At 43.2% G+C, this 26,567-nt stretch overlaps 1 protein-coding gene across 1 annotated transcript in view; it reads right to left on the bottom strand.

Annotated features, from left to right (window-relative positions):
• The window catches only part of STK38L (serine/threonine kinase 38 like), a 51,772-nt gene extending 50,082 nt beyond the window's left edge, over window positions 1-1,690 (bottom strand). Inside the window, exon 1 of the mRNA XM_068950128.1 lies at window positions 1,526-1,690. The gene's annotated coding sequence lies outside the window, so the exon portion shown is untranslated. The remainder of the gene's footprint in view (window positions 1-1,525) is intronic.
• Window positions 1,691-26,567: the final 24,877 nt, after the last annotated feature.

Raw genomic sequence — 26,567 nt, 5'->3', positions numbered from 1 at the left:
ACTTGAAATGACTTTTTTTTTCCCTCCAAACTGCTATCAGAACACAGAATCAGTATATGTGACAAAACCCAATATCTGCGGTCTCAAAAATTAATTTTACTGCTCCTGAATAAAAAGCAAGTAAAAAGCAAAATCACATGAACACATCCTAACAAAAATCTGAGAAGAGACTCTTATCAGGTTGGGGCTGGAGAGAGGGGTGTTTTGGTTTTTTAGGTCTTAAACTTCAACATTGCTGTTCATTCAGAGACTATTCCAAGGGTCATTTATTCCTATTCCGGATTTTGCAACAGGAAGACAGGTATATAACATCAGTGGAGGCAGGCTTCCAGCACGCACGTGAAAAGTCCGTTCCTGTAATCCACGCTGTTTGAATTTTGTTTTGTTGTTGTTTTTTTAACAGACATCTCGTACTTCTCAGCATTTAACTTTGATGCCCACCTAAGTTACTGTAAGTCGGCTAACGCAAGCAGAGCAAAAGCTGAACTGTCAAACTATAGGCCAAATCCAAAACTCCTTTGAGTCTGGGGAAACGTTACAAGAGCAGTTTTCGATTTGTTCATCTGAGAGAATAGAAACGGCGGGGGGGGGGGCGGGGGGCAGGTCATTTTAAGTATAGTACAGAGATTAGTTTGTGCCTCTACTTATTTACTTATTTATTTAAGAGCGCACCCTCACGCTAGAAAGCTGCGCTGAGCGCCGCTCGTACACCCCGCAGCACCTCCCGCCTCCCAGGCGCAGCCGAGCCCGACCTCTCCCGCGCACCGCGCCGTGTCCCCACGCCTCCGACCTCGTCTCCCACCCCGCGAAATGCCGAGCCTGCCGCCCCGGAGAGCCCCGCAAGCCCAACGGCCGCGGCGGCTCCTCGGCCCGCGCGCCCACCGCCCCCGCAGCCCGCCGTGCCCAACGGCCAACGGCCGCCCGCCCGGGGGCGCGCGGACCACGCGCCCGCCCAGCGGCAGCCGGGGCTCTCCTAACCGTCCCCTGTCCCCCTCCACTCCCACCCCAAGGGGGATAGAGGGGTGGCACCCACCGGGGGACGTGAGCTCGGGCGGTCTGTGCCCCCGCAGGGCGCGGCAGCCCCCTCCGCTGCCGCTCCACAGCCGCTGCCCGCCCGCCCGCCCGGCGGCTCGGCCACGGGGCGGGGGGGAAGGGGCAGAAGTAACCTGAAGGGGAGCGCGCCGAAGTCTGGCGGGCAAACAGCCCTTGCGTCTCCAAAGGAGGGAGTCACCTCTCACCCTCCTTCCCCAGGAGGAGTTCAAACAGGGCAGCAGTCACGGCTAACACTACCCTCTCCCAGACTCTACGGCTATGGCTGCTCCTGCTGCCTCATGGTGGGGGGGGGGGGAAGAGAGGGAAGACAGAGAGGAGATTTCCAGTCTCCAATGACAGGGTCTCCCTCCGCACCACGCCGGGAGAAGGCTCCTTCCCCGCCTCCAGCCCCCGTCGGGAGAGAAGGCTGGACTGTGCTGGGCTGAGGGGCGCCCCGGGGCGGAAGGCTGCGCCGGCTGCCCGCGGCACTCACCTCTGCGCGCCGCCCTCCCGCCGGCTCCTCGCTCGCTGCCTGCAGCCGGCGCCTCTGCGAGCACGGCCCCCTCCTCCGCCGCTAATGGCAGGAGGAGGAGGGCGGCGGGAGGGCCCTCAGCGCAGCGCTGTTTACCGGGCAGCTCTCGCGAGAGCGCCACGCGCCGCCATTGGCGGCGGCGGCCGCCGCCGGCGGGCGGGAGGGTGGCCGTTGGGGCGCGAGCCCGGCCGTTGGGGTGCCGCCGCCGCGCGCACGCCGCCGCCCAACGGCTGGGCGAGCCGGACCACCGGGGCTGCGGTGCCTCCTCCTCTGCCGGGAAGGGCGAGACTTCCTCCGAAATAGCGGTTTTCCCGGAGCGCAAGCAGCGAGGAGTTGCCGGTGGATTGCCTGAGCCGCGTCCCGGGCCGGGCAGGCGGGGCAAGCAAGGCCTCCCCCCCCGGAGACCTGCCGGTTTGCGGCCTGAAGGGACTGTGTTTCTCTTCAGCTTAAGCAGCCAGCGTAAAACTTTGTTTTCTAGTGACTTTGGCGGTAGGCATTCCCCAGAGGGCTTGCAAATGCGAATAGGTGGCACAGTCGGAAAGGTGCTACTGAAGTGGCACACACAGATGCCCAGATTCCCGGACAGAAAACAGAAGGATGGCCTGACAGAACAATGTGTTTACTTTGCTCTTTGTTGCTTTTGTATCATTCTAGTTCCGTCAGTGAACTATAAGGTTAAGGATGTTACCTCAGGTGGAAGATAGCTAAAAGCCTGCTTTGGTTATGTCGCTACTAGGTAATAAAAAAGAAGCAGCAGCACAGCAGCTGCGTTTACAAGGAAACTTATCTCAAGCGTACAGTGACGCAGATGTCTTGGCTTTGACAAAGCCAGCTATGCAGAAGGCAAATCTCAGAACTCAAACTGGCAGAGTGTCAATCGAGATACTACTGGTTTCTCCTTCTGTCACAAATACACAACACATGGAAGCTAGCGAAGGTTTGTCATAGGGTCATCTCTTGACTTGAGGATGGTTGCTGATGAAGAAGACTTATTTAGATGCAACGTTTAATTAATTTAACCTCATTAGTCTTTATATAGAAACAGCAGAGTCTTAGGAACTTTATACACTAGGAAACAAACTTCCTGCCCAGAGATTGTACAATCCGAGGACCTTGCTCCTGCAAGTGTATCTACGTGTCCCCTTGGCCTTCAAGCAGAGCCAGGAAATACACTGTGAACCCACCTGAGTAAAGTGGTCTGCCTGCAGAGATCGTTTTGAGCAGCATGAGATTTGGTAGGTTTGAAATAACAGAAGCCTAAAATTAGCATATTTTAACTTGAATGAGATGCAGGAGTACTTTCTGGAATGACTGTCCTTTGTGATAGCAGAGCGACATTTCCACATCTAGCACCTGGGGTAGTGACGTTGTGCACGCCCATTTACCATGTTGGCAGTGTTGAAAGCATAGACATTTAATTCAGGCAAAGAATTAGCAAGAGTGGAAAAGACTATAAGTAAATTCAAAGTAAACTGGTCATGGATCTAGAAAAGCAGTATTTCACTAAATACTCTTCCTGGAGCAAAAATCTTTAAAAATCTTTACAAATAACAGTGGTAAGGAGGAGTGAATGGAAACCCCCCAGCAGGTGTGGGTACTGATTTTGATTAGGGTTTTTTGTTGTTTGGGAGTTTTGATTTCAGCATCTTACTTCTATCTGTTCCCCCTCTCTAAAGCCCTCAAAGGGAAATTGGGGGAGGCAAGGTCAGTCTCAGGCATGAAGAGGACCAGCTGTGACAATGAAAATTGAATGAATATTCACAACACGATGTTACAGTTCTGACTTGCTGCTGCTGCTCCTCTTGTGGGTCCTGCCAGCATAGCAGATGGCAGACACTGAAAGGTTGCTTTTGCCAGTGGAAAATTACTGAGTTTTGTGTTGGTCTTGTGTATGTGTGTGTGTGAGTGTGTGAGGGGGGAAGTGGGGCAAACATTTATTTATTTATTTATTTATAATTTTTCACAAGAGGAAAGGAAAGCAAACGGTTCATAAGACTACAAAAATTACTGGTATCTAAAGAACCGGTCTATCCCTTTAGACAAATGATACATGCTCTTTTACATTATAAAATTCTGCGTTTTCCTGAATGGTAGTTCTGACTAAAAAAAGAAACAACGTGGTAACAATGCAAGTCTATGTTCCTTAAGAGACTGGTGGAAAAAATTAAGTATTTCATGTTTCTATTTTTACCTGTCTATAAAAGTATTTATGTTAGTGGATTTTCCATTGCAAAATAGACTTTTAAAAAATTTCTTAATTTTGCGTTTGCATAGCTATACACACAGAAGGTCAACTTACTTGATCTTGCAATGGAATCACCTCCGTTGCAGTTGAAGGCAATGGGCTACCTAGCATGAATAAAGTTAAACACATCCATAGCTTTTGAAGGTCTGCGTTCATTCTTAAGTGAACCATGGCAGAACCAAACTTGCAAATGATTTCTGGGCAGGCAGATATAGTGGGGAGGGTTGACAGAAATACATAATGTTTTAGCGAAGGCTCTGATGATTCAGTGGTGCGACTTAACAGTTATAAACAGCAGTGTTTGCTTAATAACTTTTATTTGTGTATATTTGTGGACTTAGCTCTTAATTTACAGGTATGAGAACGTATTCACGATGCAGAAGAACAACATCTGTTTTCAGTTGCCAGGCATAGGATTTAAAAAAATAGTTTAGAACAAAATATTTTCTCTAAATGTACGTACTCCTGCACAACTAAATAATGTTCTATTCCTGCAAGTTGCAACATGCAGTGAAAGGTTCTGTGCCCTCTGCACCAACGGTTCAGGCTGCAGGATCAGGATACACCCTGGTGCACAGCCATTAAAGGCAACACAAAAGCTTAAATAATACTTGTCAAATTCCACAGAACCCCTGAAGCCTCCAAAAAGCTTAGGGGAAAGTCTGTAGCAAACCAAAACAGTATTGCCCTCATTATTGTAATTCAAAAGAGGGATCGCTTGTCTGTGAAAGGACATGCATGTGAGGTTTTGACATAAATTTCCCTCTCCTGCAGTCAGTCGATGTTAACAGATACAAATTGCCCTATCAGAGCCATGCTGGAGGTGTCTCTTGGAAAGATTCTGCTTTTTTAACCATTAAATGTCCTTTTCGGCATCAGAAATAACGTGTAAATTTTTATTAGAGACATTACTAGTAGTTTGCAGCTATCTACTTAATGTAGCATTAGGAATCAATTCTGATTTTCTGTACTTGCTTTCTTACTATTTTTCTATGCCATATAAACCGGCTGTATTTCTTCAAAATAAGCCAAACACTTCTAAAACTTGTAAGACAGGTCAAGGAATATGGAGAGCTAGGTAAGGATAATGCAAACTACGCAGAAACATTCATCTAGATTTTCCAATGTCTTCTTATGACTTTCTTAGCTACTGCTGTTACTATTTTTAGTTCAAATTTTATTCTATTTATAACTCCCTGATCTGCCTCAATAATAGAAGTATGTGTTTTTGTCATTTAATACCTAGAAGACCAGGAAAAACTGCAAATCCTTTAATCTATTTTATGGCATTTAGCATAATATACTATAATTCTGACAAGATTTTGCGCCTCCTGAATGTGCTCTGGATCTTTAGTTGCTTGATTCCTGTGGGACATAGTAGTGAATCAAATACTTTGAAAATGCTGGGGCATAGAAGAAAATATTATTTCTTAATAGGCAGAATGCAAAGTTAGAAGAAAGCAACACACGGTTGCACTTCATATGCAATGTTTCGTAGTTGAATTAAACAATTAAGAAGATCTTGAACCTGCAGACTCTTGAAGAATTAGGTACCTGATTGAAATGGATTGTCCTGAGTACTTCTGTGAGACCAATCACATAAGTAACATTACTCACATAGCTGTTTTTGCTAGGTCGGGCTCCTTATTTAGGAAACTGTCATCAGTATTTAAAAAGATCTAACAACATAGGAATGTCCGCACTGGTTTAGTCCCAGGCATTGTCTCAGTCACAGTTCTGTCTTCCCAGTGATCATGGGCAGACACCTAGGGAAAAGGAAAAGAAGAACAAATGTTTGATGAATTCTTTTAAGACCCTCCCACCTCCAGCTATCCTCAGCTTGATGGGGTGTGTCTAAATAGTAACTTCCAATGGATCACTCTTCCAAGTGCTTGTGTAGTCCCTCTTAAAACCCTGTAAACCTCTTGCAGGTACAGCACACTTCAGTGAGGAGTTCCACAGTCAGTTGCGTGAAAATCACTTTCTTTTGTTTATCCTGAACCTCGCTCCTGAGAGCATATTGTTAGGGCTCCTAGTTCTGGTATCAGAATAGACAGTGAACTGTTGATCCATGTCCATCCTGTGTGCGCTACCAATTTTTTGTTTATATCCTGTACCTGCTCAGTTTTCTTTATTCCAGGCTAAAGAGTCCTACCCCAGAAGCCATTCCGTATTGTTCATCATCTTTGATGCCCTTCTCTGAACCTTTCCAATTCTGTTCTATATTTTTGGAAGTAAAGAGTATTCAAGGTGTGGGTAAACCAGGAGTTTATGCAGGAGTGTATACTTCTTGCCCCTCCTCTTAATTTGAAAACGGAATACATCATTTGCTGCCTCTTAAAATTAGTAACAAACTTATTTTTTTAGGAGGTGCCTTTGAGAGGCATTTGCAATGATCCAGCTCTGTTCAGTACAGTATACTACAGACTGTTGCTAACTCTACAGCCCTTCTTAGAAAGTTCTAGTTTATACTTTCCTGAAAGTCCAGGTGCTTTGCTTTGTATTAACAACTTCCATGTCACAGGGAAACCATTTGCGTTTCCATATGTCTAGTCTAAGGAACAAAGGAACCCATTCAACAGAACAAACTCAAGGAAATTACTATAGTCATCTTACAGATTGTCAACTCATATCCTGTGAGTGTCTTAGCAATTCACAACTATACTTGCAAAACCAGTGTTTTGCCAATTTTTGACACAGTCTAAAAGAGTTTTTTCCTATGTATATAAGTATAATTATTTTTTTAGCGTGAACTTCTGGCTTGGCTTTGACTTTTGCAGGAGGTTTGGAACCCACAGCATGGTTCTTCCTGGCACAGAGATAGCAAATTCCTCAGGCAGGAGTTAAAGAAGTGACAAATTTGATTCATTTTGGAAGCAATTAAAATATTTATAGCTGAGTTCACTTAAACAACGTCATCTCTTAAAATATTATTATTATTCCTGGATTCTCTTTGGAGAAAATCCTTCAAGGACTTGCTAGAGACATATTTAATACATGATCTTTTTTCCATAAACAAAGAAACACTGAAAGTCTGGAACAAAAAAGTTACCCAAAACACTAATAATAGCAATTTTTAATTATTAAGGAAGCTATTCTTCCTCAGTTAGCACAGTCATCATGTCCTTTCTTTAAAATACTGAAGTGAAGTTAACAATCTTTCCAGACTCCTGAATAAACAATAATATATTTAACAAAAATATTTCTATTTGTCAGACACTTTATTCTTAGTGAAAATATTTAATCTCTTCTTACACTGTTTCAGGACTGAACATTTGCTTTTTCCTCTTAGCAAAGATTCTGTTTAGATTCTTTGCTAGTTCCGTGGTTATTTTTGCACAATGCATGGAAGATCATGTGTATATTGCAAGCTTACCACACATTCTGTCTTCTTTCTTACATATGCTTTCTGCTTGCCTTGCTATACAGCTATCTAGTTCAGCTTTTGTGTCTGACATAAAGCTCTTAAAATAAATTAAGAGAAAAAGAAACTGGAACAAGATGTAAATGAAGGGATGCAACTTGCTGTTACATTCTGTTCCTTGCTTTTCAACCATAATGCATCTGTTTTAGTGCCTGATACCAATGTCTCTGTACTCACAGGAGCTATTGAACTCAGGGGCTCCTACGTTCTTGCTTGGCAGGGAAGGCTTGGCACCACAGCGCGGAGCCGTGTCTTAGGAGAAGGAGGAGAACAAAACAAAACAGACCCAGGAGGCGTGGAGACTAGCCTGGCTGGAGTTGGATCTGTCCTGTTTTTTCTCCTGTAACTTGAAACCCCACACCTCGGGTGACAGGACAGGGTCGTGTATCTGGTATTGCAGAATGGGGATGAAGTTTGCCTGCTCAAGGTGACAGGCTTCCTGCCTTAAGGCTATGGGGCCTACTGACCTCTTTCCCTCTTGACTTCCTTGTGTATGGATGGATGGCAGGGGAGTCAAAGTCTGTAGATAGTTTTAGAGTCTGTAGCTCAAAGTGTGGAGTTGGTATGGAATAAAAGGACAAACTGCGAGGAAGCAGGAATAAAACGTAACTAGGCTTGTGAAGAAAGATTTCTAAGACCATGAAAAATTTGTCCCAAAATGGCTAGTATAAGCTCGGAATATGTTTGCATTAATGTTCAGGCACCCTGTTTCTAAGATGCCTGGTACAGCTATAGCCATCTCAGTGGAGCTGCATTGAAGGGAGGCAGGATTGGTGAGGGAAGAGGGTACAGCTAGATCAAGGGTGGCAGATAGTCATAGGAAACCACAGTCCCAGAGACCAAGGATTCTCAAGAACAGACCATCTGCTTGTCTCCATCATGGAACAAATAATGGGACAGCGTAAGCAGATGATCAGAGAAGAAGTCTTGGAGATATTTCCTCCCCAAAGCTAAGTTAATGCAAGGTTAATGCAGTGCTGCGAACTCTTAGTTCAAAAATTTTAAGTCAACTCTCCCCTCCCAAACATGCACCAAAGCATGAGTTGAAAAAAGGAGGAGGAGGAGCTGATGCTGGTGACCAAATTATAGGGTTTGTCAAGTGCTTTGATTCTTTAACTTCCTCTTTCTTGGTCTCCCGCCTCCCATTTCCCCCTCCATCCTCCACGTCAGTAGAACAATTAGAGCTGGACAATTCTGTCCTAAAGGTGCACAAAGACACAAGCCTCCGTTCTTGCTTTGCGTTTCCGGTCCCTGACCTCACCACCTTCCAGCTCCATTCCTTAAATCCCTTCCAACTCCTTCAGTCCCCTGAGCAGGACCTGACTGTCCTTGCACATTTCCTACTGTGTTATTTCCCCAACCCACTGTCAGCACAGCTTCTCCTTTGTTTCCAGCACATGGAGGATGTCCTGATAATGTCTTTCACTACTGACTCTTCCTCGCTGAACAGTATAGGAGGTGTATTCTGTATTGCTGTTTAATAACGTGAGAAGTCTTTTCCAAGTTTGTAAAACCAATCTGGTTGTACAATCATCCTGTGAAGATATGTGCAGTAGTTAGTATGACATTTTGGTTTCTCACCTGTCTTGCAGGCAGAGCTTGCAGAGATACTACCCTCTTCCCAATTTAGCCCTTCCATGCAGAGATTTAATTATGCAGCTCTTTTAAAATACATCTGTAGTAAAAAGTATGTAAACATACTGTCATTTCCTTCCTTTTTTACTGGTGGTCTTTTTGAAATTTACCTCTCTTGTCCATTTTTTTCCTGTACCGAGGCGACTGAAAACATAAATTACATAACTAGCCTTTTCACTTTTACTATCCCAAAACCCCATGCTGGAATATAATGATCTAAGCGTAATCTCCATCTGCAGGAGAGAAAGAAAAGTGATTACTAGCTAACAAAATAGTTACAAACTTTGTGCAGTCTCACACTTGCTTAGACTACTAATGAGGGAGAACAGAGAAAGGAAAACAATTCAGTTCCATTCCAGTTATCTTGTGGGCTTGGATCTTCAAGTGAAAATAATCCAATTAATTGTCACAGCATGAGGAAAATAGCTGGATCTAATAAAGACAAGCCACAACCCTAAAGGTTAAAGTCTTAATTTAAGCTAACAGAAGGTCTCATGGTTTCCATGCTCTTATTACGGAGCCTCCTCTGCCTTGTCTCTGAATAACTTTGGTTCTTATACGGTGTCATGGAGGGTAGAGCAGTCAACCCAGCCACATTTAGCAGGACCCGTTATATAATGCCAAATCTCTGTGACTGACATTACATCCAATCAAATTCTTCTGGCGTCCAGAGGAGCACAGAGCCCTGTACAGAGGCCGCTGTGCATGAATGGAAACAGAGCAAGTAATTAAGCCTGCAGTGCTCAAGTCTGCTATGGAGAAGGGCCACAGGGGGCCCGGTGAAGAAAAGCTTTTTAAAGTGGCATCAAACGGTGAATCCCCAGAACTCTGTTCTCATCCTCCCAGTCAACAGTCAAGCATCAGCCCTATTTCTCAAAAATGATTGCAATTCAGACAACACTAGCAATAAGCTGCCAGCAGGGTGTCAATAAGTCTAGAGCTGCTAAAGTCATTTCCTAGTTTCTCCAAAGGGAGCAGAATGTTAATCAAAGTCCGTCTTTTCTCCTTCCACCATAATTAGCCGTGCATGCCCATAGCTTGGCCACCTGCGTTCACTCAAAACTCATGAAAAAAACAGTACAACCAAAAGGATTATTGACCTATGAGAATAGGTTTAGAAGGACAACAAAAAGTTAGATAGCCCAGCTTTGTGACGGGCTGTTAGAGCAAGCAGTTGGTGGTAGGGAGGGTAAGCAAAAAGAATAAGCATGGATGAAAGTCCTCTTAGATTAATTTCTTATGATTTAAACTAATATCTCCTGTCTTACAGGGACAGCAGCATTTATTAGTAATAACAATAGCTCTAAGGCTGTTTCCAAGACACCTGCATACATTAGGGTTGGATTTGCTAGCAGGAATATTTTCATCTGCTGAAATAACTAGGAATCCCCACACTTCATGGAGAATCCTGCCTTTTTGCATACAGAGGCTGTGGAGCAACTGTGAAATCAGGACTAAAACCTTTGGTTCTGCACTCTGAATGTTATATGCTTGGAGAACATCATGGCAGTGAACATGGAAAGGAGAGGTGTGAAAAAGGCAGACACCAGCCAGATCCTTCAGAGAAGCTTGAAAACAGTTCTTACTGGAAGAAAATATTTCCCACATGAACAGCTATCCAGCTATGTTGGAGGGCAATAAGAATGTATACACTAACTTTTTGTGTTTGTTGCAATAAGAACCAGAAACATAAAAGGCAGTGTACTGAGTCATTTCATTTATGTTAGGAGATGAAGATGTGAAGTGGTGATATTAGGTGGTACCTTCCAGGTGGTATCTTGTTGATATTAAGAAGTGTCAGGGAGCAACGAGCAGGGCTGCTCAGTGAGGGGGGACAAACTGGGAGCTGAGGGTGACCACAGTGCAGGCAGTGAGAGCCCTTGCTGACCAGGGTGCAGTCCTATAGTATGTGAAGTGAGTGGGCAGAACAGGGTGCTGATAACAGGGCCCATCAGCAGTTGCAGACCAGGTGAGATGGTGGTGAGGTCCAGGGTGCATCCAGGGAGGCCAGTCAGGAGCAACAGAAGACAAAACTGGAGACAAGACCGTGACATAGATGTGAGGTCTATCTAGGAGACAGGGTTGGAGACGAGCTACCTACAACATAGGTCTGAGGTCCATCCAGGAAATAGGGCCAGAGACATCCAGAAATAGGGGCATAGGTACATATACAACATAGCTTAAGCAAGGACTGAAGGCCCTGGCAGAAAGAGCGCTCCACATATTCCCCTACTGATGCCGAGAAAAAACACGTCAGGTCCCTCCTGACCGTGGAAGCATCTCAGATGCTAGTATGGCGGAAACAGCAGGTTTAGTTTCCTTCTCCAAACTGCAGAGATGAAGCACAGGGCTGTTGACAGGTACCTCCGGTCAGACCCATTTACATCGTTTGCTTTCCCGTATATCGCCTTTTTCCCCCCTCGCAGTTTGTTCCTCTTTCCTACCTTCATGCCATCCCAAAAAAGCAACCCATACCAGTCAACTGTTCTGCTGTCCCTTTAGCTCTACCTTGGTCAGCAATTCTGTTTTGTGAGAACCCCCCTCTTGTTACATTGATATACGTACGTACGTATGTATGTATGTATGTATGTATGTATGTATGTATGTATGTATGTTTCTCATTTCTGAAAGTTTTCATGTTATTACCTTAGTGTCACCAGAGGTCAGGGATGGCCAGCTACATATACATCACTCTCCCTTTGCTATCTGTAACTTCTTGTAGTTTTTCATGTTGTTACCTTACTCAGGGATGCTCTTCTGCATGTTTCAACAGTTTATATCAGCTAATAAAGTGGGAGCATTTAACTTGCAGCATCAGTAGCCAAAGACACGATTTCTTCAGTTGTGAGAATTAGACAATTCATTGGAGTTTAACTTCCAGTTGAGGACATACAAACACATGTAAGAAGTTTTTGTTCATGGCTTCTTTCCCTTTCCCACTTGTCATTCTTACTGTCTGTTACAGAGAAGTTACGAAATAAAGATCTATGATTACAAGGAACCCTTTTTATCTTTCTGGGTCCTTTGGAAGATGTATGTGAGAAGCAAACCATTCGTTTGGTTTTTAAACTTTTCTCAGGAAAACTGGGAAGAGGAGCTAAATGAAGCCAGAAAGGATGATTTCTTCTCTTTATTACCTCCATTCAGGCAGTACTGCTCAGTACTGAGTACCCCTCCCCACCCCCCCCCACAACATCCTTCCCTTAAACCAAAGGTCTTCAGGGAATGAGATCCTTACTGAGCTCATATTCTTACTATATCTGTCTTTCTGCATTTTTAATCCTTGTCTCTCTTGTCTCCTGGCATGTAGGTTCTGTGACTTTACTAATTTAAGACCTGTGAGACTTCCATCCTATAAAATCTTGTGATATTCAGAGGTAAACCATGACATCATGCTCTACTGCAATCACTCTGTTTTGCTCCTTTCTTCAGGAAGTGCCAGAGAGAAACAACACATGCCTTTTGCAAATTCACTTCTTTTCCCCGCGCCCCCCCCCCCCCAAGTAACTGTAGTTTAGGAAATGCAATCAGACCAAAGTTTAAAACAGTTGGTATCTCATAAAGAATAAGTAGCCTGCAAATTCCGGAGAGGTTAATACTCAAAGATGCTCATGTCATGTCTGTTTTTTTCAAGATTCTTTCCCCTACCTGACCTACTCAATATTCTGTCGTTCCAGTTCTGAGTCAGAGCCCACAGACAACAGTGTTGGGTGGCAGTAAGAGACGAGATGGAGATGTTTCCTTATCATGACCTGTCTCTGTCCCAGCTCCTTCTGTTGGTTAGAGTTGAACATACGATATTTATTCTTAAAAACTGAAGAGACCCCAAACTCCAACTTTATTCATTCATTGAGGTCTTTCCAAGCTTACTTGCTAGTGAAAATACGAGTTATCTGAGTCTTAAAAGATACAAAATCCCTAAGTGAAAATATTTTTGAATGGCTGCTTGCTTTTTCATTAAGCTATGTCCTGTTTGTATGTTTATTTTTTCCCCTATTTAGGGGACATAAAAATACCATTTGTTAGTTTGACCCATCATAAATCATTTCATTCACTTTTCAGAATAAATCTGTACTGCTGTCCTGTGCACAGTTCTGTCACTGGAGTTCAGTGCAGATCGCCAGGAGCAAGCTTAAAACTATCCAGCCTGGAAGCTGGTAAGAGTAGAGTTGTCTCAAGGCACCCCAGCTGCAGAGGTAAAATTATTTTTCAGTTGCTCCAAAGAGGAGGGGCTGGAATTTACTAGGTGCTGCCCACATCTTCCAGGAGGTGGGTCGGTAGGGGAAAGTGGCAGATACAGGGTGAGAGAGACCTGGGCTTGCTGCTCCTCTGCTACCAGAGAGAAGGACCCGGCTCCCTACTACACTAGCTTGGACCCCACATGCTCTCTGCTGAGGTACCCAGCCTGACTCTCAAAGGTGAACTGCAGCAGCAGGACAGCATGAGGAGGAGACTTTGATGATAGGAAGCAGTCCAGGCACAGCAGCACAGAGATCAGTGCGGATAAGGAGAGCAAGCGCAGAGGTGATTAGTAGGATGGTTTGACAACTGCTGCTAGTACACTGCTGGCAGTGCCAAGGTAGACAGTTAAAAATTAGGTCAGGTACACACAGGGAACTTGCAGTCAGAGCCACATCTCCAGTGTCAGTATGCACACACCCATGCTATACAAGCTATTACAGTTTATAGACCAATTGCTGTCTGGAAGTCACAATGTAAAGTTTTAGCCTCTGCAGGCTGGGGTGTTATTGGCTCACATGTACACAGCATGAAGACAAAATCTTGAAAGATGTTTCCAGAAAAAAGAGGAATTCATGAGAGACTTGCTGAAAGAACGTACCTTTCAAAGAAAATGCTGTGTCTCTTCAAGCCTTCTGTTTTTTGATACGACAGGTCCCCAGTTTTGAGCATTTTCCCCTCCCCCAACATTTACAAGTGTATTATGTACATAACATCCTAACTTGCTGATATGAGCAGTGATGGCAAAACAGCTGCTATTAAAACAACTCCATAAATTGCTAATGGAGGACGGGACCTAGTCAGCTGGGGCCAGCTCTGAATGCTCTAGGAACTTCCCCCCAGGCACATGTTCCTATTTAGCTTCTTATAGTTTGGTCCCGCTCCCTCCAAGATATGCAATCATGTCAGACAAAGCTGCTTTTCTTACTTTTAGAGCTAAGAAGACTTGTGCAGCTCCCTGTTTGCCTGACCAGCTATCCAGACAGGGTTTCCTCAGTAGGCAACACTATGTGTGCAGCCAGTTCTTCCAGTTTTGTCAGTGCCCACTGAGGACCAGCTGCTTAATCAGGGACAAGGAGCTGAGCATGATACCACAGCCAAGGCCTCACCAGCCAGGGCCCCATCCCACAGCCTCTGAGTGAGGTGAGCAGGACAGCCCTGGGGCTGACAGCCAGGACCAATCGAGACTTTAGATCATCTGGCAAGTCCATGGTGATGAGGAAAGTCCAAGGACTGGGTGGGAAGACGAGTTAGCAAGGCAGGGTCAGGATCAGGTCCAAGGACAGTAACCAGCATCACACACAGCCAAGTGATCGCCGTGCAAATCTGTGGTGACAAGGCAAGTCTGAGGTCAGGCAGGGAATTCAGTCCACAGGTCAGGGTCTGGATCAACAGGGTCATGGCCAGGTACAGCTAAAGCTAAAGGCAGACACATCTACAACTTAACTCAGGCAGGGGGTGAATGCCCAGGCCTGAGCTTAAAAGGAGGCCGTAGGCAGTAGGAAAGGGTGGGTGAGGGTGGTGGTGGTGGTGGTGGTGGTGGTGGTGGTGGTGGTGGTAGTAGTAGTAGTAGTAGTAGTAGTAGTAGTAGTAGTAGTAGTAGTAGTAGTAGTAGTAGTAATGTAGGAGCTTCAGGTGAGGCTAGTCAGGGCAATTAAGACCTATTAGTGCCATCAAAGCACCGACAAGCTATACCTCCTCCATCAGAGTTCTCTCTGGGTGAACAGTGACCTCGGAGACAAAGAAAAGCACATTAATTTTTCAGGGACTGAGAAACTGGAGAGACATGGGCTGGCTCATAGAGAAGATAATTTGCTAACTTTTTTCTCTTTGCATCCCCATTTTTTGCACTGCTTTAATTTCTGTCTCCCATCCTCTGTGCCCATTCAGTCTGTTCAGTATCTGTCCTCCTCTTCCTCTGCCTTCACCTTGTCTGCATGTGCTTTGGAACAGCCATGTATGGTTGCCACTTCTTTACAGCTGTTTTGTGCTGGCTAGGAGTCATTATTGGTGATCAGTTCCAGCAACAGAGGCAACTTGGATGACTGTGGTGTTTTCTCTGCCAGTGGCTCCTAGTGCCAGGAACTGAAACTGTGGGAAATCCTTGGCTCTTGTGATCCAAGTATCTCAAGAAGGGAATGCAGGAGCGTGACAGGACTGCTACGTCCATGGAAGTTGTCGTACAAGTTTTGGGAGATGCTGCTCTACTCCAGGTGAAGTTGACATAGCCATTCCCCTGAACGACTCTTCTCACCTATCTAACAAATCACTCATTAGTTTTCACTAGTTTCCCAGTTCATGGATTTAAATGTGCAAGCTGACAAAGTTGGAAGTCATGGAATTTATGGCCTTGCTAATGGCAAGCATGGCAAAAAAATTGTCCCAGCAAATAGCAAATAAACTAGGAAAATAAATGGTGCTGCCTGTCCCCACTACATGTTTCTCCATAAGTAAGGAGAAATCAGATCAAATGTCTAAACATTTACCCTAAGCAGTCATTCCAACCTGTTGGCCGTGCAAAGTCAAGGGGAAGGTTGGTTTGGCTGGTTCATTGATTCTGCTAGATGGACTGGTTTGTTTAAAGAAAAAAGATGAATGTTTTTACCAAAGAAATGACTGAAATTTTGCAGAATTTTCTTTTGTCTCCTGCCAAGCAGAAACAGGGAAGCAAAAGATCCTTGGCAGGACAAGACTGCCTAAAGGCACTTTTTGACCCCATGCCCAAATTGCCAGCATTCTCCAGCCTAAAAGCAGAGCTGAAAGAGGGTGTCATTTTTCGTTTGGAGACGTATAGGATAGTTCTTATTTCCATGCTCTCTGGCTTTATGTAGCACCTACCACACCTGAAAAAGGATTAGAATAGACTTTACTATGGGGGCTAAAGAGGATGCAACACCCTTTACAGTGTTGTACAGCACAGTGCGAACCATTACTGCAGTCTTTTCCTTTTATTTTACTGTGTCCCTAAGGACATATGGGTGTTCATTTTCATGTCAGTCCCAGAGACAGAGAGATTACAGAAGCAGCAGTCTCTTCTCTTCCTATAGGGAAGTCAGCATAGGCCAACCTCATTACAATGTTACATGCCCCTGTTTCTACTGATTTGGAAAAAAAAAACCCCACATTCAGAAGCTGTGGTGCTGGGAACGGACATGCTGTTAGCTTCCCATTACAGTGTAGCAGAGGATTCACTTTAATGAAAAAAAAATGTATTCTGAAAAGATGTGGAACATAAATTAGAGAAACACAAATATCTCCATATGGACAGCCCATACTCTGTATGAATATGAGTGAAGCCAATGTGCGTGAGGAATTGTCAAGGTGCGTGCATCAAGATGCCCATGCTTCCAGGTCCAGAAGCAAAATGCAAATACAGCAGGCTTTACTAGCCTGAACTCTGTGATCCTTAAAAGTGGTTAAACTGAGTTCATCCTGGAAAAACATAGCCTCATCCACACAGAAGTGCATCTTAGGTATTACATTTTTTGTCCCACTCTGGCTTTCTACTGAGCCAATCCATGTGTCTCTGAGTGTGTGTCATGGTAAAGCCTCAACCCAAATAATGTACTGTATGAACAGTTAAGAGTTAACCACACATTGCAGTCATATCAAGGGACATACTCCTGACACAACAAAAGCTGTATTACTCAGAATCATAGAGTGGTTGAGGTTGGAAGGGAACTTTGGTGATCCTCTAGTCCAACAGCCCTGCTAAAGCTGGGTCAGCTAGAACAGGTTGGTCAGGACCATGTCCAGTTGCGTTTTGCATATTTCCAAAGATGAGGACTCTTCAACCTCTCTGGGCAACCTGTTGCAAGCGTTTGACCTCCTTCACAGTGAAAAAGGGTTTTTTATGTTTAAATGGAATTTCTTGTATTTCAGTTTGTGCTCCTTGCATCTTGTCAGTTCACCAAATACCAGTGAGAAGAGGCTATCTCTATCTTCTTTACACCCTCCCATCAGGTATGGATATACAATTGATAAGATCCCCCTAAGCCTGCTCTTCTCCAGGCTAAGCAGTCCCAGCTCTCTTAGCCTCTCCTCATATGAGAGATGCTCCAGTCCCTTAATCATCTTGATGGCCCTTTGCTGGACTTGCTCAAATATGTCCGTGTCTCTCTTGTACCCAGCACTCCAGACGTGGCCTCTGCAGTGCTGAGTAGAGCAGAAGGACCACCTCCTTTGACCTGCTGGTGACACTCTTCCTAATGCAGCCCAGGAGGCTGTTGACCTTCTTTGCTGCAAGGGCATATTGCTGGGTCATGTTCAACCTGGCATCCACCAAGACCTTTGGGTCCTTTCCAGCCAGTCGGTCCCGAGCCTATATTGGTGCAAAGATACTCATAGATACTCAGTCATCTATATCTGTAATACTGTATCATAACAGTGCTAGCTGGGAGGAACCTCTGTAGGTCATGAAGTCCAAACTCCCACTTAAAGCAAGGGTATCACCAATGCTAGATCAGGTCATCTTGCCTTTCAAGGTCTTGAAAACCTCAAAGGATGGTGATTGCACAATCCCTCTGGGCCCTTGTTTCAGTGTTTCACCACCCTGCTACCAGAGACATACTATAATGTCCAGTCTGGACTTCCTAGGCACAGTCTGTGGCTTCCACCTCCTCTTATACCATCTGCCATTGCTGAGGAGGCTCTCTACTCTGCGTAACACCCCTCCAAGTAGATGTCGGCTGCTGTTAGACTGCCCTTTAGACTGCTCTCTGCTAGGCTAGAGAAGTCCAACTCCGTCCATTTCTCCTCATGGTTTATGGACTTAAGGCCATAAGCATCCGAGTAGCCATCCATTGGACTGTCTCCAGTGTCTCAGTTTCTCCCTTGAACTTAGGGTTGCAAAACTGAACACAGTATGCCATGTGTGGCCTCACCAGTGCTGAGTAGAGGGGAATAATAACTTCCCTCTCTCTGCTGTCCACACTCCTAATGCAGCTCAGTGTGGCCTTAGCCATGATGTGAGTATACTGCTGGCTCATCCAGCTGGGCCTCCACTGTGACCCCCCCCCATACCTGACTGCTACTCAGCCGGTCAGTTCCCAGCCTGCACTAATGCATGGTGTTATTCAGTCCACCAGTGCAGAAATTTGCACTTTGCCTTACTGAAATACATGAGGTTTCTTTTGGCCCAGCCTTCAAGTTTCTAAAGACCTCTCTGGATTGAAGTTCTAGGGTCCCGAGTGCAAGCTCCCCCTCCCAAATTAGTGTCATCTGCAAGATTGCTAAAGCTTGCCCTTTATGCCTGCAAGAATGACTACCAAGACACATTCTTGAGTTGTCATTTTTGAGGTTATCTACAGCTGGCTACCAGTTTGTTTTTTGTTTTTGTTTTTAACTTATCTTTTCAAACAGTTATGCTACTGGTAGTAAGTAGCCACTTTACAGGATGCCAAAAATGCTGTGTTCCTTCTTGTAATTGACTCTAGGGAATGGCTCTCTATGCAAGCAGTGTTTGCTTATCATGTGACTGTCTGCATGTGAGTAGCGTACCCAGTGAAGTCAAAGAATTTATCAGCCATAGGATAGGAGGCTAAGGAGTTAGCCTGATAGGCCCAATGACATTTATTTTTCTTTAGGTTCAAATCCATTCCTCACATTTTGAAAGCACTTGTGTTTTATGTTCCTAAACAATTAATCTACTGGTAACTGTTTAAATCTCATAGTTAGTAATGTGAGTTGCTTCTGCAGCTGATAACTGTTGGGAATAAGCGAGACCCTCTTCTGTAATGGCAAACGAAATGCTTTCTTCTTTATTAATCCCTGCACAAGGTGGTAGCAGCAATCTCTAAGGCCCTGAACATGTCTAAAAAACACCTCTTCCCATATATTTCTATGAACGCTACAAAGTTCAGCTCCAGCACACTGGAAGCTTTCTGGAAAACTCTAAGACCAGTAGCAGTGTACTCTCTATTAAGGCATCTAGCTAAGGGACCTTTTTTTTCCCTAGGAGATACACCGAGGCCTGAGTTCAGTGCTCTGCAATGCACGCTGCATAGTGCATTTATTTAGACAGGCCTTTTATTGACCACTGAAGATTTTCTGGCAACTGCATGCAAGTATTAAGCTATTGTCAGTGTGTTTCTTAGGCTTCCCATAAGGTTGGTTTTGGTCTGATCTGGAACCATACTTTTGGGTTTTTTTAATATGATTTTTGTTAGATACCAGTTGCTGCCAGACAAGACTAAGAACATACTTTAAAATAAACAGGTATTTAGATAAAACGTTCAGTAAAATCCCTTAAGTATTTATCTGAAGGCTTCTATTCACAGTGGCAAACAATGGGTTGGGGTGCTCAGACCAAAATCTGAAGCTGTGACCCTCCACATTAACTTTGGGTGTACAGAGGTCTAAGTTTCATCACAAGAGGTCCTAATCAGGTCCTGCTTGTTCCTCCCCATTCTGGCAAGCCCTGTCTATATATTTTATCACAATAGATGTTAAAAAGATTCCTGACAGTCCTCTACAAAAGCCTGTATTGAGGTAACTGAAACTCAGTAACCACTTCTACTTCCTCCTCACTCAAGAAAAAATCTATGTTAACCAGAGTTTTATCCTACTACCATTCTGGCTTGTCAGACTATGTCACACCATTAATTTTAGTCCAAGTGATCACTAAATCTGTGCTTTTTTGAACTTGCTTTTGTAAATCCATTCTTCATCTGATTTCAAGTTCCCATGCTAGCTTTTAAGCCTATGAAATGCATTTTCTACCAGCTACGTGAACAGAGCTAATCTTGTCAAAGAACAAACTGTCACTACTTTACAAATAATCATATCCAACTAGTGCAGAGTGTCTGTATTACTCCTGGTTGCATGAAAAGAAGATGAAAAATTACTTCTGTTGCAAGTAAAAATCATAAGGACATTGAAAATTGTATTGAGGAAGCACATTGGAATCCAGGAAAGCAGAACTTATGTCATTGTACTATTATCCAGTCAAAGAGCTATTTTGAATTGAACAGAATGGCAAAAGACCACTTAAGAACTCCATTAAAAAAAAAGAACGTTCACCAAGGAATAATTCCTAAGTAACCTATTAGTAAAGCTACTTATGGTTCAAGTGTTACAACATCTGGTCCAGCAATGTTGACCTACCTAATGCTAGAACTTTGTGATTTTGTTTTAAATTGTCCTAATTTCCTCCCCTCCTGTCGAAAGCGCAATGCAATGCCTTATTTAGGCCAGAGCAAGTAGCCAAATATACTGCTTTGTTACAGAACAGTGATAAATCACCTTTTATTAAAGCCACTTGGTAGTGACCGCATCCACTCTGGGTATAGATTTACCTTGTAAAGCAGATGGATACAAGCACTGATAAAGGCCCAATAGTCTGAATTCTGCAAGATCAGTATGCTGTTTATAAAATACATCAGCTCTAAGCAAGCTAGGTTCCTGGGTACTGAGTGGCTGCCCGGGTATGATAGCATGAAGAAGCTGAAAAATTTCCACAGCTCTTGCCAATAATAATATTCCTAGGTGTGCAGTAATATCAGTGAGGCAATCAGAAATAAAAGCAACAAAAGTATCTCCGTTAGGTATATTGTAAGTCACATAAGACTACACTCCTTTGTTTGGGGAATTTTCATCACACCTTTCTTAAAGTGACACCTCTGAACTAGTTCTGAGATCTGCCAAGAAAGGCTCATTAGAGAGACAATTCCTGGAATGTAAAAGTGATTAAGAGTTCAAGCTATTGTAGTATCTAAAGATAAGATAAGATCTAAGATTTACGCTAAGGCTCTCAATTCATTTTCTTAAGTTCTCTTAAAAATATTCAGAAACACTTCTCGCTACTGCCAAAATAAGGGGTTTTTTTAGGCAATGTATTAAGGGGAGTGGGCACCAACCATTTCATTGTTAATGAAGGAACATAACAACACTTGCCTATTTACAATTTACAGTTTACAATTGAAGTTAGATCCTACATTGTTAAAGTCAAGGGATATTCCTATAATCAGCTGTCATGTCCACCTTCTTATTCCTGCTTTATGGCTGTTCACTTCTGAAATTAAATTTGTGATGAAGATTTTGTGACTGTTATGCGCATGTGAGGTTATAGCTTTAGTGATAGTCCTGAGGGCAGCTGTGCATCGTGTACATGTTGATTCTTCTTTCTTGTTATTTTATCACCACAATGTCAATTATTTGAAGTTATTATTTGGAGGGGAAAGGTCTCTTTATACACCTTTCAAGTCTCTTGGCCTGTATACATTTCAATGATAATGTTTTAATTAAGAATACAGAGGAGTATGTTGTAAAGAAAATGACTAGTACAACTTCCGTAAAAAGGTGAAAGAGCAAGCTACGCTGCAGGTCTTGTTGAGCTAAGAGACTTGAAATTAAAGAGAATTAAAAATGCAATAGGTTGTCATTATTTTTTACTTTCAATGAAGTTGCATAATGAAAGCTTAAAGCAACACTGGTTATGCAAGCCTATGCCGGATGTCAGGCCAAGATTTAGTTAAAGTTAAGAGAATTTCTTTTCAGCAGTGTGTCCTAAATATAGGGCAAAACATTAACAATGGGTTGAACTATCTGAGAAACCTTGTCTGTTTATGTGAAGTGTTAAGGAGACCAATTAGGTGAAGAATTTATTCATTCCATTTTCCCTAATTAGTCTAGTTTTGGAACATCTTCCAGAATCCATTTGCTTTCAGGCTGTGAGTCCTCATTGGGATGAACACCTTGCTGCAGACCCCTACTGCTCATGGAGAGAGCAAGTCAGCTGGTACTGCGCAGTGGCACAGCGCACACACACAAACACACAGTTCACCCCATGTTGCAACAGGTCCCACATGTTTGTCAGCTGAGAAAGAAAAGCTTATATCTCTCTATCATTCTAGATGTCCATCATCTAACATCAATTATGTCAGTGTAAATCAAGCAATAATACATCCGCATCTAAGCTGCATCTAAGAATTAGGATTTTTATTGCAGGGCAGGGAGAAGAATCTTTGACCTGAATATTCAGTGCATAATTCCTGTGGTCTAAGAAAGGTCTGCTCTAAAGAATGCTGCCTTTCTTAGATTTTCTTCATACTTTCCTAACAGAACTTTTGGCTTCGATGCAGCTTTTTTTTTCGAAGGAAGGCATGGAGCAGTGTGCCTCCTGCAGCAGTAACTGACAGAATGAGGAGGGCAACTCAGTAATAAACAGTACTGACCACATTGTCATTAGTCATGCCCTCCTCCATGTCCATCTCTTTAAAGGGAACACGATGTAGGCACTGGCTTGAATTACTCATTTTTATTTATAGTTCTGCCTATGAAGACAGCCTTTTTCCAGATATTGAAGATGGGTTTTTCGTGTCTAGAGAAGCTCGAACTGTAGGACAGATATTAAATAGAGGGGAACAAGAGTGGGCAATTTCTGTAGTAATCAGAGCCAGTCCTATAAACGTCCCCACAAATGGAGCTCTTTAAAATGTACCTAACCTTGGGAAGAAGCATGACCAGCACCAAGGAAATTAGCATGTATCTTCACAAGATACCCTAAAGGACAGTCTCCTTGTTGAAGAGCAATAGAGTAAACTGCTTTCCTCTGAGCATATGGGTTCCCCTATTGTGGTATATGTTTCTCTGGTATGCTGAGGCAGCATCTATCCGACTCTCTGTAGATGCTGACATGTAGCTGTGGTTGGTACCATCATTTGCACTGGCAGTTACCTGCAGAGGTGATGGGGAGGGTGCAGTGGAGTGAAGGTATGGACTAGTTCCTCATTGGGGAAGTACAGAGTGCAATATTGGATTTCCAGTTTGGGTGGCATAAACTTCCTCTTCTTCACCTTTCTAGGGATGGAGGTGAGGCTGACAGGCCTGTAATTTCCTGGCTCCTCCTTCTTGCCCTTTTTGAAGACTGGAGTGACATTTGTTTTATTCCAGTCCTCGGGCACCTCTCCTGATCTCCAGGACCTTTCCAAGATGATGGAGAGTGGCCTAGCAGTAACATCCTCCAGCTCCCTCAGCATTCGTGGGTGCATCCCATCAAGGCCCATGGATTTGTGGATGTCAGGTTTGCCCAAATGACCTTTGACCCGATCCTCCTCGACCAAGGGAGAGTCTTCCTTTCTCCAGACTTCCTCTCTTGTCCCCAGGGTCTGGAATTCCTGAGGGCTGACCTTAACAGTAAAGACTGAAGCAAAGAAGGCATTCAGCAACTCTGCCTTCTCTGTATCCTTTGTCACCGGGGCACCCCGGTCTATATGTTAGTTAGTCTATGTGTTAGTCTGTATGCGCTCAATGAAACTCACTCCTTTCCATCTCCATGACCCCTTACCACATTAATCATAGAAAAAAAGCGTAAAGTTAATCACTGCTGAAGTTCCCAGAAGTGTTCTCATGTTGACCCACAACAAGAAGAAAGTTGTCATGAAAAATTGTATATAAATTCTTCCCACTGCATTTGGATCAAGCGTCCTTGAAGGACTATTTAACATTTTGAGTGGTCTCTAAATGGGCACAAATAGTTAAATTTTGGTCAAGCTGAAGGAGATTTGCCAAGACTTAGGAACTGCCATTGTTGTTCAGTCGAGCAAAAGGTGACCTGATCTCTGGAAGGAAGCATCCTACATGTATTTTGGGGGGTGCAAAGGGTAGACACTGCTTTTCAGCTAATCCTGTCACTGTCATTTCATATGATTTTATAAAAATCAGCAAGCAAGAAATGCAAGACTCCAGTAAAGTTGATTTGCACAGGGAAATAGGGATCATTTTGTTGAACTATGAACTTCCTACTGTAATCCATCACAGAGTATTGTATTGATGCCTGACTTTCAACAATGTGTTCATGTAATTCACTCAGCTGGGTCAGCTAGACATAGGCAGCAGAGGAAGGGGAAGGAGATGAAATGAAACGTGTATTCTTCTCTCTACATCATTTTTTCCTAATAGCAAAATGCAGTGCCCTGCCGAACAGGTAATTTTCCTAGATGATCTACATAGTTTTACTTTGTTTCTTGCAGCAAGGCTTTTACATGTAAACAGAATAGTTCAGCTAACTTGGCTGTTGTCTCGACAATGTGATGCAGAGGCCATCTGCTCAGTTTACTTCTCAAACTACAAAGAAGTATGAGTCACCAAGCACAGAGACAGAATTCAGACATCTCTATCCCTAAAGTTCAGGGAGTTCAGCTCTGTTGTTTCTGTTCAAGCTTATCTCTGAAATGACAAAGCAATGAGCACTGAAGAAGAGGAAGCTAGTGTGAGCGTTTATTAGTACAGTCTTAGTAGGGATGATGGAAATGTGAAAAAGACAAGACAGTCAAGACACTCCTTAGTTCCTGGCCAGGCAGAGCTGCAAGGCAGTTAATGCAGAAAGCTTGAAATTGAGGCTGGAGGAATCTACTTCTGACTCTGCTCCTGATTCATTGAGTAACATCAGGCAACACTGACCTTTGTTAAAATCGAGATACTGCTTTTCAGGATTACTGCATTCAAACTAAAGCTTTGTATCAACCAAGTATTAAGCAGGTATCCCTTTGGCAGGTCTCCTGAATTAGAAGAATCGGTCACAGAGGTGCACATACACAGAAGAAAATTATGGAATAAGTGCATATGTGTATATTTGAAGGAATCAGACTTGACCACAAAAAATCTCTCTAGCAAAACCCCACTACTAGTGAGAATGAAGTTTACCTCAAAGTCCTTCATAAGGGTGGAGTATGTGGATTCAGATCTGGCCTTTTGATTTATGTCTTTGTCCAGTGGATGTTTTGCATGAGTCAGAAAGGTACTTAAAAATTCACAGATGGAAAAAGTTGAGAAATTGCCCATACCTTTTTATGACCATCTGGACCAAGTAAAGGGATGCATTTACCATCCCAGCTAGGACAAGGCAGTTAAAAAAATCTAACCTCTTTCTCAAATTGATTCATGGTAAGGAAAAATAGTCTATATATTTCCTCATTCAGTTAGAAAGAGTGACCTCTTCTAAGAATCACCAAAAAAAGTAAGTCTTTTGTAGAAAGCTCAGATTATTACATCCTCTGTCTGGATAGAGATTTATTACTGCCAAAATTCTGTCCTGCAGAAACACAGCACCAATAAATCATCATTTCACCTTGCCAATAGCTTTAATAGGAGAGGGAACAGGCTGGCAATTTTTCTAGCCACAATGGTAGTCCAAAAGAAGTTTTGAGATAGGATTGCTATTTCCATTAGGAATGACAATATTTACTTGTCACTTAGAGGGGAACTCAGGAGCATATCTGCATTGCAAAGAGCACTTGCATATACTGCTTCATTTCATCCCTTGTGGGTGTTACCATCCTTTTAAAGGAAGTCACTACCCTTAAAACATCTAACAAATAGATCATGAGAGTATAGATGAGTGTCACTCATCCACTTCAGCGAAAGTAATTGTGTTGACCCCTCTGACTTTACACTGAAATGGATAAGGAGCATTGGCACAGCTCGTTGTGAGGCTAATAACCTCCAACTTGTGGCAACAAGCAATGGAAACATTTTTCATGCCCTGAGTTCTGTAATATTTGTGAAGCATTTGCAAATAAAAGTGCTGTATAAATGCTAAACACTGTTTTTTAGCTTGGTTGAGCTCCTTTCATGATTGATCAACTGCATTTTGTAATATGGACTATGTTTACTAGGAGGGTTTTTAAATGGTTTTATCTCTCATTCTCCAACTTGTGCAAATATTCTGTGTTTAAGGCAGTTACTGTATAAGACTGCAAAACAAAAGGACTCAGATTTCAGGGTTGCTGGGAAGGGAGATTATAGGTCTGAGGCAGTCGTAATTTATCTATGGTCTCATACATATTTTTCATTTCTCACTTTAGCACTATCATCTGTTGACTTCCTTCATAGTACTCTTTTGTATTCCCTTACTGATTGAGGATTTTGCTCCACAAATTGTGTAATTTTAAAGAAGACTGGATAACTAATACTGGTTGTTTTTCCTTTAGTGATACTTCTGCTTTCCATCCTACTTATTAGAAAGTATCCTACTTTCATCTTACATTTACCTTTACTTAAATTTTTCCTATGACTCTTCCTTCTACACTCTCCCTTCACTATAGTTTACATCTCTCCTGTTCTTTATCCTTTGAACGTTCAGAAACTACAGTCAAATTTCCCTTAGCTTCATCCCAAGAAGTGTTAAAACCCCCTTCAAAAACAGCAGAATGTACTCCAAAAGAAATCTCCAGTAAGGAAATGAAAACAAGACTTGATATTTCTGAAGTAAAGTCAAGTTATTTCACATCTGCTTTTACATTAGAAGAGAAACTGAAAAGAAAGCGCCCAGCGTTTTTTCCCTTTGCAGGTTCTCTTTGAGTAAGAGCTTAAAGCTGGAACACATAGAGTGGCTTTAGATTTATTAGTCTCATTTCAGTTGCCACCTATCACCTATCAAAGCTCTTAATGTATCAAAGTGAAATGCTCCAAATGCAACACAGTGGAATTTTACAGCAAGAAGAGGGTTTTAACTGAACCAC

This window comes from Struthio camelus, chromosome 1, assembly GCF_040807025.1.
Source record: "Struthio camelus isolate bStrCam1 chromosome 1, bStrCam1.hap1, whole genome shotgun sequence".
Taxonomy (NCBI): domain Eukaryota; kingdom Metazoa; phylum Chordata; class Aves; order Struthioniformes; family Struthionidae; genus Struthio; species Struthio camelus.
The sequence above is the reverse complement of the archived record's forward strand: the minus strand, read 5'-3'. Positions and strand labels throughout refer to the sequence as shown.